A 15,715-nucleotide genomic window follows, 5' to 3' on the forward strand; every position below is an offset into this window, starting at 1 on the left:
AGACAAGCACCTAACAAGAGACACCACAGTCGTCAACATTATTATTATTACAATCAAGGGGGAAGCGCTAAACCCGGAGGATTATACAGCGCCTGGGGGGGGATGTGGAAGGCATTCAGGCTTAATTTGGGGAACTGGAGCACAGATCCAATTCCCTAAATCAAGAGCCCCTCACCAACATCAAGGAACCTTCCTTGAGGGGTCAGTCGTCAACAACATCCCTGAGGAAGACAACTTCAATGAACAATTAATTTTGCCAGAATCTGAAGTCTAGAAGGCGATAGCGTCATTTCCAACAGGATCTGCAGGTTACACTGGAATTAGACCACAACACCTCAAAGAGATGGTAAATCCAATACTCGGCGCATCTGCTTCAATTTATCTCACCGAGTTAACAACTTTCGTCAACAACTGCCTGGCTGGGCGGGTCCGAGAAGAAATTAAATCTTTCTTTTTTTGGAGCCTCATTATGCGCTTTGAAGAAGGATGGCGGAATGAGACCCATTGCTCGAGGTAACGCTCTTCGCCGTCTCGTTGCCAAAGCAGCAGCAAGAAACATTCGCTTAAAAACTGCCTGTTTACTCTAGCCACACCAACTGGGCTTTGGGGTCTCTCAAGACAGTGAAATCGCAGCTCATGCAGCAAGAGCCTACGTCAGAGACCTACTAGAAGACAAGGCAGTAGTCAAACTTGACTTTAAAAATGCCTTTATTATGGTGAAGAAAGATGTGGTCTTGCTGGCCGTTCGGGATCGGTTCCCCCGTCCTTTTCCCTTCATTTCAGCTGGCTACAGCAAACCTTCAATTCTAATGTTTGGCGAACATGAAATTCCCTCATCAGTGAGTGTTCAGCAGGGTGATCCACTCACTTCACTTCTCTTCTGCAGCGAGCTCAACATCTAGTACAATGATAATGGCACTCTGGCAGGTACTGAATAGTCCTTGTTAGAGGACCTACAACTGGTGAAGACACAGGGAGAAGCCTTGGGACGCATCCTCAATCCCTCTAAGTGTGAAATCATCACAAGGAACCAGGAATTAATCAGTGATGTACGTACAGTCCTCCCGCAAGTCTCTACTACCACTCCATCCAACAGTACCCTCTTGGAAGCACTGCTGGGTTACTAGGCCATCGACATGGTCCTCAAGGACAAATTGAATGACCTGAAGAGAATGGAGGAGAGAATAAGCGACCTTGATGCTTTGTATCTCCTCACAAGGTGTCTTACTATGCCAAGACTCACTTACTGAGGTGCGCACCGTCTTTTGACAACCCAACACTCAACAAATATGCCGCACTCTTGAGATCAACCTTTTAGAAGGCGCTGAATCTGTCACTATATGATCAGCAATGGAATCAGGCAACCCTCCCACTGCGGCTGGGAGATGTAGGGGTGCGCAAAGCAATGCAGGTAGTTTTGACTCAAGAAATCGTAATGACACGATTGCAAACAAACCATACCCCCGGCCGGGATTGAACCCGCGGTCATAGAGTCTCAAAACTCCAGCCCGTCGCGTTAGCCACTAGACCAGCTAGCCACAATAAGATTCATCCAACTAGGTATATTTCTACACCATAGGAAGGTTAGCACAGGCACCTCTGTGATCACAAATGCAAGTTTTTACAGACGAATCTCCAGCTAGCATGGCCGTGATGAACTCGAGCTCAAGTCCCTTCACTGCCGTCAACATGACTCAAGAAATCGTAATGACACGATTGCAAACAAACCATACCCCCGGCCGGGATTGAACCCGCGGTCATAGAGTCTCAAAACTCCAGCCCGTCGCGTTAGCCACTAGACCAGCTAGCCACAATAAGATTCATCCAACTAGGTATATTTCTACACCATAGGAAGGTTAGCACAGTCACTTCTGTGACCACAAATGCAAGTTTTTACAGACGAATCTCCAGCTAGCATGGCCGTGACGAACTCTAGCTCAAGTCCCTTCACTGCCGTCAACATGACTCGTGTCATTACGATTTCTTGAGTCATGTTGACGGCAGTGAAGGGACTTGAGCTAGAGTTCGTCACGGCCATGCTAGCTGGAGATTCGTCTGTAAAAACTTGCATTTGTGGTCACAGAGGTGCCTGTGCTAACCTTCCTATGGTGTAGAAATATACCTAGTTGGATGAATCTTATTGTGGCTAGCTGGTCTAGTGGCTAACGCGACGGGCTGGAGTTTTGAGACTCTATGACCGCGGGTTCAATCCCGGCCGGGGGTATGGCAGGTAGTTTTGCCTGCATTTCTGTCATCGTGTTTGGCTTCCAGTGGATTAGTCAAGAAGATTGTCCCCAAACGCTTGAGAGATGCGGTTGGAGATCAAGACCCCAGGTTCACTGAAGAAGCCATGCGGTGGGACAACCTTGCAGACTCCTCCAGTAGACTAGCTCCTCCCAAAGAGCACAAACCGTCCCACTGGGAAAAACCGATCAAGGAAAAAATTGCCAAAGTAATGCTCACTAATGCATCAGGAAAGGACAAAGCTCGTCTTCTAGCGATGAAGCCACCACACTCAGGAGATTTCCTTCCAGCTGCTCCAAATTCCTCCCTGGGCACTATGTATGGATCCTGCCTCCACTACATCGCTTCCCAAACTATTCCACTTCCTGACTACTCTGTGGCTGAAGAAATACTTCCTAACATCCGTGTGATTCATCTGTGTCTTCAACTTCCAACTGTGTCCCCGTGTTGCTGTGTCCCATCTCTGGAACATCCCGTCTTTGTCCACCTTGTCAATTTCTCTTAGTATTTTGTATGTCGTTATCATGTCCCCCCTATCTCTCCTGTCTTCCAGTGTCGTCAGGTTGATTTCCCTTAACCTCTCCTCGTAGGACATACCTCTTAGCTCTGGAACTAGTCTTGTTAAAACCTTTGCACTTTCTCTAGTTTCTTTACGTGCTTGGCTAGGTGTGGGTTCCAAACTGGTGCCGCATACTCCAATATGGGCCTAACGTACACGGTGTACAGGGTCCTGAACGATTCTTTATTAAGATGTCGGAATGCTGTTCTGAGGTTTGCCAGGCGCCCATATGCTGCAGCAGTTATTTGGTTGATGTGCGCTTCAGGAGATGTGCCTGGTGTTATACTCACCCCAAGATCTTTTTCCTTGAGTGAGGTTTGTAGTCTCTGGCCCCCCTAGACTGTACTGCGTCTGCGGTCTTCTTTGACCTTCCCCAATCTTCATGACTTTGCACTTGGTGTGGTTGAACTCCAGGAGCCAATTGCTGGACCAGGTCTGCAGCCTGTCTAGATCCCTTTATAGTTCTGTCTGGTCATCGATCGAATGAATTCTTCTTATCAACTACACATCATCTGCAAACAGGGACACTTCGGAGTCTATTCCTTCCGTCATGTCGTTCACAAATACCAGAAACAGCACTGGTCCTAGGACTGACCCCTGTGGGACCTCGCTGGTCACAGGTGCCCACTCTGACACCTCGCCACGTACCATGACTCGCTTCTGTCTTCCTGACAAGTATTCCCTGATCCATTGTAGTGCCTTCCCTGTTATCCCTGCTTGGTCCTCCAGTTTTCTGCACTAATTTTTTGTGTGGAACTGTGTCAAACGCCTTCTTGCAATCAAAGAAAATGCAATCCACCCATTCCTCTCTCTCTTTTCTTACTGCTGTCACCATGTCATAGAACAGTAGGTTTGTGACACAGGATTTCTCGTCCCTGAAACCATGTTGGCTGCTGTTGATGAGATCATTCCTTTCTAGGTGTTCCACCACTCTTCTCCTGATAATCTTCTCCATGACTTTGCATACTAAATATGTCAGTGACACTGGTCTGTAGTATAGTGATTCATGTCTGTCTCCTTTTTTAAAGATTGGGACTACATTTGCTGTCTTCCATGCCTCAGGCAATTTCCCTGTTTCGATAGATGTATTGAATATTGTTGTTAGGGGTACACATAGCGCCTCTGGTCTCTCTCTCAGGACCCATGGAGAGATGTTATCCGGCCCCATTGCCTTTGAGGCATCTAGCTCACTCAGAAGCCTCTTCACTTCTTCCTCGGTTGTGTGTACTGTGTCCAGCACTAGGTGGTGTGCCCCACCTCTCCGTCTTTCTGGAGCCCCTTCTGTCTCCTCTGTGAACACTTCTTTGAACCTCTTGTTTAGTTCCTCACATACTTCACGGTTATTTCTTGTTGTCTCTCCTCCTTCCTTCCTTAGCCTGATTACCTGGTCCTTGACTGTTGTTTTCCTCCTGATGTGGCTGTATAACAGTTTTGGGTCAAATTTGGCTTTCGCCTCTATGTCATTTACATATTGTCGTTGAGCCTCCCTTCTTATCTGTGCATATTCACTTCTGGCTCTACGACTGCTCTCCTTATTCTCCTGGGTCCTTTGCCTTCTATATTTCTTCCATTCCCTAGCACACTTGGTTTTTGCCTCCCTGCACCTTTGGGTAAACCATGGGCTCGTCCTGGCTTTTTCATTATACCTGTTACTCTTGGGTACTAACCTCTCCTCAGCCTCCTTGCACATTGTTGCTACATATTCCATCATCTCATTAACTGGCTTCACTGCCAGTTCTCTGTCCCACTGAACCCCGTGCAGGAAGTTCCTCATTCCCATGTAGTCGCCTCTCTTGTAGTTTGGCTTCATTCGTCCTGGCCTTCCTGCTTCGGGCCACTTGTAGCTCTACTGTGTATTCGAAGCTTAACACCACATGATCGCTGGCCCCAAGGGGTCTTTCATATGTGATGTCCTCAATATCTGCACTACTCAAGGTGATTATTAGGTCCAGTCTTGCTGGTTCATTCTCTCCTCTCTCTCTTGTAGTGTCCCTTACGTGTTGGTACATGAAGTTTTCCAGTACCACCTCCATCATCTTAGCCCTCCATGTATCTTGGCCCCCCATGTGGCTCCAAGTTCTCCCAATCGATCTCCTTGTGGTTAAAGTCACTCATGATCAGGAGCTTTGCCCTGCATGCACGAGCTCTTCTGACCACTGCAGCCAGTGTGTCAACCATCGCTCTATTGCTCTCGTCATACTCTTCCCTTGGCCTCCTGCTGTTCTGTGGTGTGTTATACATCACTGCAATTACCACCTTGGGACCTCCAGAGTGAAGCGTTCCTACTATGTAATCACTTGCTTCTCCGCTGCCTCCTCTCTCCAGCTCATCAAAATTCCATCGGTTTTTGATCAGCAGTGCCACTCCTCCACCCCATCCCCTGTTCCCTCTGTCTTTCCTCAGGATCTGGTATCCCATTAGAAAGATGGCATCAGTTATCATACCTGTAAGCTTGGTTTCTGTGAGAGCTATGATGTCCGGTGATACCTCTTTTACTCTTTCGTGCCACTCCTCCCACTTATTTGTTATTCCTTCAGCGTTTGTGTACCATACTTTCAGTTTCCTTTCCAACACTGTGGTTTGGGGGGGCCTGTGAGGGTGGGAGACTTGGTAGCATACTGTGGGATTCTATAGCTGGGTGTTGGGTGGAAGCTGTGGGTATGGATTGTAGTTTGTGTTGGGATGGTGCGATGTGTGTGTGTGTGTGTGTGTGTGTGTGTGTGTGTGTGTGTGTGTGTGTGTGTGTGTGTGTGTGTGTGTGTGTGTGTGTGTGTGTGTGTGTTTTTGTGTTTGTGTGTGAGTGTGTAATCACCTATTTGTACTCACCTATTAGTGGTTTCAAGGATCGAGATTCAGCTCCTGGAACCTCCTCTTCACTGATCGCTACTAGGTCCTCTCTCTCCCTGTTCCATGAGCTTTATCATACCTCGTCTTAAAGCTATGCATGGTTCTTGCCCCCACTACCTCACTTTCTAGACTGTTTCACTTCCTGGCAACTCTGCTACTGAAGAAATACTTCCTAACATCGCTTTGACTCATCTGAGTCTTCAATTTCGAATTGTGACCCCTCATTGTTTCTGTGTCCCATCTCTATCCACCTTATCTATTCCTCGCAATATTTTGTATATTGTTATCATGTTTCCCATAACCCTCCTGCCCTCTAGTGTTGTCAGGTTTATTTCCCTTAATCTTTCTTCGTAGGACATTCCCCTTTGCTCTGGAACTAGCCTTGTTGCAAACCTTTGCCAGGTGTGGGTCCCAAACTGGTGCTGTGTACTCCAGTATGGGCCTGACGTACACGGTGTACAGTGTCTTGAACGATTCCTTACTGAGGTATCGGAACGCTATTCTCAGGTTTGCCAGTTGCCCATATGCTGCAGCAGTTATCTGGTTGATGCGTGCTTCTGGAGACATGCTCGAGTAGCCAGTTGCTGCACCACATGTCCACCCTTTCCAGTTCTCTTTGGAGTCCTGCCTGATCCTCATCTGATTTAGTTCTTCTCATTAACTTCACAATCATCTGCAAACATGGACACTTATGAGTCTATCTCTTCCGTCATGTCATTCACTTATACTAAAAGCAGCACTTGTCCTTGGACTGACTACTGTGGAACCCTGCTAGTCACAGGCACCCATTGTGATACATCATCTCGTACGATGACTCGTTGTTGGCTCCCTGTCAGGTATTCTCTGATCCATTGCAGTGCGCTTCCTGTTATACGTGGCTGATCCTCTAGCTTCTGCATTAATCTCATTTGAGGAACTGAGTCGAAGACCTTCTTGCAGACCAAGAAAATGCAGTAAACCCTCCCCTCTCTCTTGTGTCTTACTTTTGTTACCTTGTCATATAACTCCAGAAGGTTTGTGACTCAGGATTTGCCTTCCATGAATCCGTGCTGGTTGCCATTTATAATCTTGTTCCGTTCCAGGTGCTCTATCACTCTCCTGATAAACTTCTCCATGACTTTGCATGCTGGTCTATAGTTTTGTGCCTTGTTTCTGTTTCCTTTCTTAAAAATGGGAACTACATATGCCGTCTTTCATACCTCAGGTAGTTGCCTAGTTTCGAGGGATGTGTTGAAGATCGTGGTTAGTGGCATACACAGCGTCTGTGCTCCCTCTTTATTAAGGACCCTCGGGGAGATGTTATTCGGTCCTATCGCCTTTGAGGTATCAAGATCACTTAGCAGCTTCTTCACCTCCCCGTCAGTTGTGTGGAGGAGGCGAATATACCAACACTTGTTGGTATATTCCATGTTGATGTCCTCCTCTGTTCTGTCGTCCCATAGCCCAACCTGTCTCTCCTGTACATATTTTCTTAAATCTCGTGTTGAACTCACATACCTCCTGATCGTTTCTTGTGAGTTGCCCAGCTTCTTTCCTCAGCCTGATCAACTGGTCTTTGACTGTTGTCTTCCTTCTAATGTGGGTATACAGCAGTTTCGGTTCTGACTTGACTTTCGATGCTATGTTGTTTTCGTGATGTCGCTGGGCCTCCCTCCTTAGCTGAGCATACTCGTTTCTGGCTCTTCCACTAATCTCCTTATTTTCGTGGGTCTTTTGCCTTCTGTATTTTTTTCCATTCTCTAGCCCACTTAGTTTTTGCCTCCCTACACCCTCGGTTAAACCAAGGGCTCATTCTGGTCTTCTTATTATTTCTGTTGCCCTTGGGAACAAACCTTTCCTCTGCCTCGTTGCATTTTGTTGTTACGTTTTCCATCAATTCGTGCACTGACTTTCAGTAGAACAGATCACACTGAACCTCCTGCAGGAAGTTCCTCATAGCAGAGTGTGTGTGTGTGTAATCACCTATTTGTGGTTGCACGGGTCGAGTCTTAGCTCCTGGCCCCGCCTCTTCACCTTTTGCTACTTAGTCCTCTCTCTCTCCCCGCTCCATGAGCTTTATCAAACCTCGTCTTAAAACTATGTATGATTCCTGCCTCCACTACGTCACTTTCTAGGCTATTCCACTGCCTGACAACTCTATGAATGAAGAAATACTTCTTAACATCCCTTTGACTCATCTGAGTCCTCAACTTCCAATTGTGACCTCTTGTTTCTGTGTCCCCTCCCTGGAACATCCTGTCTTTGTCCACCTTGCCTATTCCGTGCAGTATTTTATATGTCGTTATCATGTCTCCCCTGACCCTCCTGTCCTCCAGTGTCGTCAGGCCGATTTCCCTTAACCTTTCTTCATAGGACATTCCCCTTAGCTCTGGAACTAACCTTGTCGCAAACCTTTGCACTTTCTCTAAATTCTTGATCAAGTGCGGGTTCCAAACAGGTGCTGGATACTCCAGTATGGGCCTGACGTACACAGTGTGCAGTGTCTTGAACGATTCCTTACTAAGGTATCGGAACACTGTTCTCAGGTTTGCTAGGCGCCCATATGCTGCAGCAGTTATCTGGTTGATGTGTGCTTCCGGAGACATGCTCGGTGTTATACTCACCCCAAGATCTTTCTCCTTGAGCGAGGTTGGCAGTCTTTTGCCACCTAGCCTATACTTCGTCTGCGGTCTTCTGTGTCCTGTGTGTGTGCGTGCGTGCGTGTGTGTGTGTGTGTATGTGTGTGTGTGTGTGTACTCACCTATTTGTGGTTGCAGGGGTCGAGTCTTAGCTCCTGGCCCCGCCTCTTCACCGGTTGCTACTGGGCCCTCTCTCTCCCCGCTCCATGAGCTTTATCAAACCTCGTCTTAAAACTGTGTATGGTTCCTGCCTCCACTACGTCATTTTCTAGGCTATTCCACTGCCTTACAACTCTATGACTGAAGAAATACTTCCTACTATCTCTCTGACTCATTTGTGTCTTCAACTTCCAATTGTGGCCTCTTGTTTCTGTGTCCCCTCCCTGGAACATCCTGTCTTTGTCCACCTTGTCTATTCCACGCAGTATTTTATATGTCGTTATCATGTCTCCACTGACCCTCCTGTCCTCCAGTGTCGTCAGGCTGATTTCCCTTAATCTTTCTTCATAGGACATTCCCCTTAGCTCTGGAACTAACCTTGTCACAAACCTTTGTACTTTCTCTAGTTTCTTGACGTGCTTTATCAAGTGCGGGTTCCAAACAGGTGCTGCATACTCCAGTATGGGCCTGACATACACGGTGTACAGTGTCTTGAATGATTCCTTACTAAGGTATCGGAATGCTGTTCTCAGGTTTGCCAGGCGCCCATATGCTGCAGCAGTTATCTGATTGATGTGTGCTTCCGGAGACATGCTCGGTGTTATACTCACCCCAAGATCTTTCTCCTTGAGTGAGGTTTGCAGTCTTTGGCCCCCTAGCCTATACTCTGTCTGTGGTCTTCTGTGTGTGTGTGTGTGTGTGTGTGTGTGTGTGTGTGTGTGTGTGTGTGTGTGTGTGTGTGTGTGTGTGTGTGTGAGATTGTGTGTGTGTGTGTGCCTCTGTGTCGTGTGTTTGTGTGTGTGTCTGTGTGTCTGTGTCTGTGTCTGTGTCTGTGTGTTTGAAGTCGCTGAAATTTATGTTCTGTTGCTATTGCGGAATTTATATTCTGGGACAGCCTGTGAATCTGCAATCGGATGACGTTTTCTTCTTGGTGTGGTAATACCCTTCAAGGTAAGAGAGAGGGGGAGAGAAAGGGGGAGAGAAAAGCAGGGAGAGAGAAAGAAACAAATGTTGATTGTCTCTATCACTGTGACGGTAATGCTGGAGCCCTGGTATGAGTGAGTGGGGGAGTGTTGGTACCGGGGGAAGAAGTTTATATCCTTGCGGAGAAATTTAACAACAAATTGACAAGGAAGAACCACATTGTAGATTTTGCGAACAAAGTGGCGAGGAAGCTTACAGCACTCAGGCGTGTCTCCTTTGTGCTCGACAGTTGGAAAAAAATAATCTCATGTGCAACATCTGAGTATTTTTATCGTAGACATTTCGGTATCCAGTCGCTTTATAAATACAAATTCAAAGACATAATTGGAACTCTATTCAAAATATGAGGTAATCAATCCCTCAGCCCTGGAGTTGGTGTGAAGAGCACCATAATCGTGAAGATTCTGGAGCACAGGCAAGAAGGCTGGTGCTAATATACTGGCGTCAGGTACGAAGAGACGGGTAGCAGACGAGGGCACAGTCACTGGTAGGCGGGATTCCCCAGTGGAAGTAGGTCATACCTGAGGCCTGGGTTAGTGGTGGACGTATTAGTAGTAACCGTGAAGAAGGTTATGTAGATGTCCTCTGAACCAAGATTCCATGAAGTTGCAGTGTCTTACAAGTTGTACATGAATGGTATATAATACCGTCAAGATGAAAAACTAGACACATGCAGTGGCTTCATCAGTCCATACAAAGGATAAACTTGAAGAACAGGAGGAGAATGAGGTAGTCAGTCCCTCAACCTTGAGTCGATGTGGTCAGTCTATCAATCTTGAATAGAATACGACATATGAGCGGAGAAGCAGCTTATAAACCGTATGACAGGAGAGGTGCAGCAGTCGTAGGTGGTGTCACATTTGTCCCTTGGGCACGAACTACTTCCACATTGGACAAATGTGACACCACCTACGACTGCTGCACCTCTCCTGTCATACGGTTTATAAGCTGCTTCTCCGCTCATATGTCGTATTCTATTCAAGATTGATGGACTGACCACATCGACTCAAGGTTGAGGGACTGATTACCTCATTCTCCTCCTGTTTTTCAAGTTTATCCTTTGTATGGACTGATGAAGCCACTGTGTGGCGAAACGTTTCCTCAATAAAGATACCCAAGAGTTGCACATGTGTCTAATTTAACATAATTGGAACTATATAGAACAGATGAGGTAATCAGTCTCTCAGCCCTGAAGTTGGTGCTCTTCACGCCGTCAAGGATATTTAACCTAATGAATGTGTTCCACCTCTAAATAGGCAGAATGGGATCACCTCCACTAGCAGTCAGGAGAAAACAGATCTTGTTTCCTAATACTTTGGTGCTAAGATGCAAGTTCCTGACCCAACAAATGAACCTTTTTGGCTAGCCGCAAAAACTGTGTCAGGGATGTCAAGTGGTGACAATAAGGCAGAATGAAGTTTGTCTTTTCCTTAAATCCCTGGAACAAGAAAGGGCGGTGGGCCCAGATAAGTTGAACTCAAGACTGTTGAGTAGATGTACAAAGCATCTAGCATCACCTCTAATTAACATCTATCAGCATTACCTAGCACAATGTAAATGACTTCTGAGGAAGGAAACAAATGTAATCTCTGTTCACAAAAAGAAGAGCAGAGCGGAAATCAGCAACTACACACACCAGTGTCACTCCTGTCAATCACTGGCAAAATTCTTGAGACAATAATCTCACGACAATGACAGTGTTTATTGACTACCTCTCACTTCTTTGTGGCAGTCAGTAAGTAGGACCAGTCACAGGATAAAACTAATATCAGTTGTGCAGTAATGCTTTCGACCGAGCATGGCACCAGGTAACCTTGGTAAAGCTGGAAGCACTAAGAGTTGCCGGCTCTGCACTCTGTCTCCTTAATGATTACCTTCAAGGTAGATCTCTAAGAGTATTTCAGCCCTTGTTATGGAGTGTCTACTTCAGTGATTTTCATCAAATCATCCTAGAGTCCCATGCATATGAATACGGCTGTACACTGACATTTACTTATCCAAGATAGGAAATACCAGCTGCTTTAAGTTGCATCAATTACCAGCTTACAAGAGAGAAAACAATGGGAGGTCACAGTTGCACCACGAAGGTAATGCCAAAGCAGTGGTTAGAGTGAATGGGAGAATGTTGGTACCCGATGATGAAGTTGACATCCTTGGTGTGAAATTTGACTCACAACTGAAAATGAAGAACAACTTTATAAATCTTGAAAACAAGCGGCCAGGAAGCTTACAGGACTTAGACGTAATTGCATCTGCTTTCCAGCAGAGGTTGCAAAATTCTGCATAAGGCTTAAGTACACTCACACCTTAAGTATGCTCCACTTTCTTGGATTGCCTGTCTCCCGTCTTATCTGAGACTTTTCGACAGAATAGAGAACAGAGCAAGATGACTCACCTCCGCCTGGGCCCAGCCTGGATAGAGCTGTCATTTCAGCAGCGCTTTCACCACAGTAGGGATGTCGGTGACCTTACTGTTATGTACAAGGCTAACAATGTCAAAGTACCAAATTTGGCTCTACTTCGAGGAATGCAAGAACTGAGCTTCTATACAACAAAATGGTCAGAAAACATCAACGTCACTCTGTGCCTTTTTTCCAGGACGTCGCTTCATATGAAACAATTTTTTCTTAAAATGGCTTGTGACTGGAACATGTTCACACAACAACAATGACATCAAAGAAATAAAGACAATTGACCAAATGAAATCTCTGGCCGACAGGTGGCTCCAACTTTATCCTGGTTAGCAAGTAAGAGAGTTAGGTATCTTTATTCCGACAAGTTTCGCCTACACAGTAGCCTTCTTTAGTAAAGAACAGAAAACTTGGTACAAGCAGTACAGATGTGAAAACAATGTAATCAGTCCATCACCCTTGAAGACGTAGGTTTTGAGGTGGTCAGTCCCTCAGCCTGGAGAAGAGTATTTGTTCCATAATCTGAAACTATTTGAAGTTGAAGCGACAGCATGAAGCCTCATATGCTTCATCATGGTCCCTACTTGTATCTCTTAACAATAAAAAGGCTTACAAATGAGTTGATGTAGGTAACTGCTCTTAAGTTGCAAATAAAGTTAGAAACCTTAAACTTGTCCCTGCAAAACCCTGTATAAGAGAGAGAGAGAGAGAGAGAGAGAGAGAGAGAGAGAGAGAGAGAGAGAGAGAGAGAGAGAGATCAAATCTTAATAATAGAATCACATTACTGTTGTTGTATTCAACGTCAGAGGAAACGCTCAGTAGTTATATAATTTCTATATATACTTTATTTGATGTTATTAACTAAAATACAAGAAACTAGCATTGCAAACTGAAATGGCAACTCGTCTACTATTGATCGTCTTTGTTACAACACAAATTATGCGGAAACATAAATTCCGTCATGTGCTAATACTGTTACTACTTCTAGAAGTTACTACATGTCTCAGTCGGCCATAATTCGTCTCAGCATCCGTGCTGCTGACTGTACTTATTTACTGATAGTAGAACAGGAAATGTTCCATCCGTGAATAAGACTCAGGATCCTGTGGTTGTGAATCAGATACTCTGCCAGTGAATAACAATTCGTTCTCTTTTCCCTTTTCTAGACAATGTCTTGGTGCATTGTTCTGCTGAAAAATAATCTTGAACGCTCCTTCGCAGCAACCAATACCTATTTCATTACTCCTAACGGTATTTAATATATTATAATAGGGATTCTTAACCTTTTCACGATTACATACCCAAATAGATTGCTCAGTGTCCTTATACCCCATTCATCAGACTATCGAAATGATCATCATCCCTAGTCCTATTAGATACCAGTATGACTTCAAACGATGTCAATAACTCGGTGCTACTTTACATATGGTCAGCTAGGAGCAGAGCAACTGAAAGAAAATCCTAAGAATTTTATCATATTTATTTATTGAAAAACAACAAATTTTTCAGAGATTGAGTCGAATACTCACAAAGGGTATGGATACCCCAGGTTAAGAATGGTCTATGGTTAGGGTTGGTATACTGAACCACAAATAAGCGAAACACTTGTCCAGCATTTCGGTGGCTGCCCAGCACCAGAGTATGTTCAGTCTGGTGAAGCATCATCGTTGTGAGAGAATAAGTTGAATAACGAGAGTATGAAAGAACGGGAACATATCTTCGGCTTTAGATAATTCCCCAAGGAATATCCCAACACACTGCTGACATATCCCAGGCTCATCCTGAATTCCACAGCTGAAGAGGCCAACTGTGGAGGTATGTCACACTCCCATATAGGCTGCCTCCCAACCAGGAAACCGGGTTCTAAGGGTTTAATGATCAATAGGGTACCCGTCATTAAATCAGTACCTTGCTTCATTGGCCAATCACAGGTAAGCCCACCAAAGCTGAAGCAACGTGGTTCACTTGTGGTAAGCATTGGCAGACTTGTATACTTGCTGGGTGAGCATGGTGCACACTCTCTTGCTTCTGCTTTGCCATCTGTCACCGTGGTGTATACTTATTATTCTATCTGTACATATTGTACATAGTGTACGTACTTGTATATAACATCTGGTGAAGGCAAATATATATTATAGTGTACTGTTAAGTTTTGTAAGATCCACTTTCCTATTACGACCAGGTCTCAAGGCCATTCTTTACCTGTGTTCGTAATACCAACTGTACAATGAACTACCAGTAACCTTAATGTTCGTAATACCAACTGAACAATGAACTACCAGTAACCTTAAATGCAACCTAACCACTTCGTCAATACAGGCGGACTACAGCACATTTACCTTAACTTAATATCATATCATTATCCTTCACGGAGGCTGACTGCCACACTGCTGCTACAGTAATCTGCATCAAACTTGATTCCTCCAGGTCCTAGACGCTGTGTCACTCAAATAGAGTTGACCTCTTCCATTATCAACCATTTTCTGATAAAAAATATATTCTTCATTACAACTTTCTATTGTTAAAAAATCCTTTACTACTGGAAACCTGGTCTAGGGACTCATGCAATTTATTAAAGAATTTAAACCATCCGTGACCACACATTCAGCCTCACAAGAACACTAAACAGATGGTCAGTACCCTTATACACCTTAAATTTATCTTTGAAGATTAATTAAATGGTCCTTTAGAAAAAATATATCTATTCTACATAACAATATACAGAACACAAAACCTGCCTTCAACACATTTTAAATTTTACAAAAACACACTAGTACGCCGATACTAGTTAATTAAGGCTAGGATATATAGGGGAAAAATAAACATTACCTTGTACCAGAAGGGTCGCCATAACCACCGTCTCTTAGTTGGCTTCTAGACTCTTGTTAAATGTATTAGTATTTCAGAATCTCAACCAAACACACCATCTCCACTCAAGCAATTGGGCCAGGCCACTACCAGGACCTACATGACCATAAATATAAATCCAAAACCAGCCTATGGCTTGATAATTCTAACAAAATAATTCAAGGTACTTATCTCCATGCTTGCTTCATCACACCACACCACACTTTCCTCTAGTGTTACAGTGAAATTACTTCTCTAAGCATCTTCCAGTATGTTGACATTTATAACTTTATGGAGCACTTTTTTCCCTACAATGTAAATTCTCTTCACATTAAAGCAGTAACCTGCATAACAATCCATCACTCGTTTCTGCTGTTAACAAAGCCTCCACCACTCCCTCGTGAAGTTGGCATACAGTAGTTCCCATTATTTACTTTTGATGGTGATATAGACTCCACTAGTATTTACATGTCAACATTGCCATAACCATCTCTTCCTCATGAAGAAAAGGGCTGGCATGTCAAAAGTGGTTCCTCACAGCCAGATAGTGCCTCAACGTCGGCACTCAGGAAGACCTTCAGGACACAGGTGCGGCTGATGTTCCCTACGGCGCGTGTGTTTCAACTTCTTAGAAAAGTGAGGAGGAAGCAGGAGGAGCCTGAGGCGTGTGGTGTGACAGCCAAACGTTTACGAACATTATTGCTATTATTTTTGCACAAGGGAAGCACTAAACCCATAAAAGTTATGCAGTGCCTTGAGATAGGTACGAAAAATATTATATCCTTCGGGAAGCTCTAAACCCTTAAAGGTAATGCAGCGCCTAGGAAATGGGAATATAATAAAAGTCCACACCGAGGCTGTCTATGGATAGCTATATAGTTTTCTGTAGCCAAATGACTACCGTTTATTATCTTGGCATTTAAATAAAAAACAGTAATGCAGAAAGCTCTCTCCCCATCCTTCACTACCTCCAGTCACTACCGGAGTCAAAAAGAGGAAAAAATATTTCATAATATATTAAAAAAAATATCATGAGACAGGAGAGA

Source organism: Cherax quadricarinatus, chromosome 90 (genome assembly GCF_038502225.1).
Source record: "Cherax quadricarinatus isolate ZL_2023a chromosome 90, ASM3850222v1, whole genome shotgun sequence".
In the NCBI taxonomy this organism is placed as follows: domain Eukaryota; kingdom Metazoa; phylum Arthropoda; class Malacostraca; order Decapoda; family Parastacidae; genus Cherax; species Cherax quadricarinatus.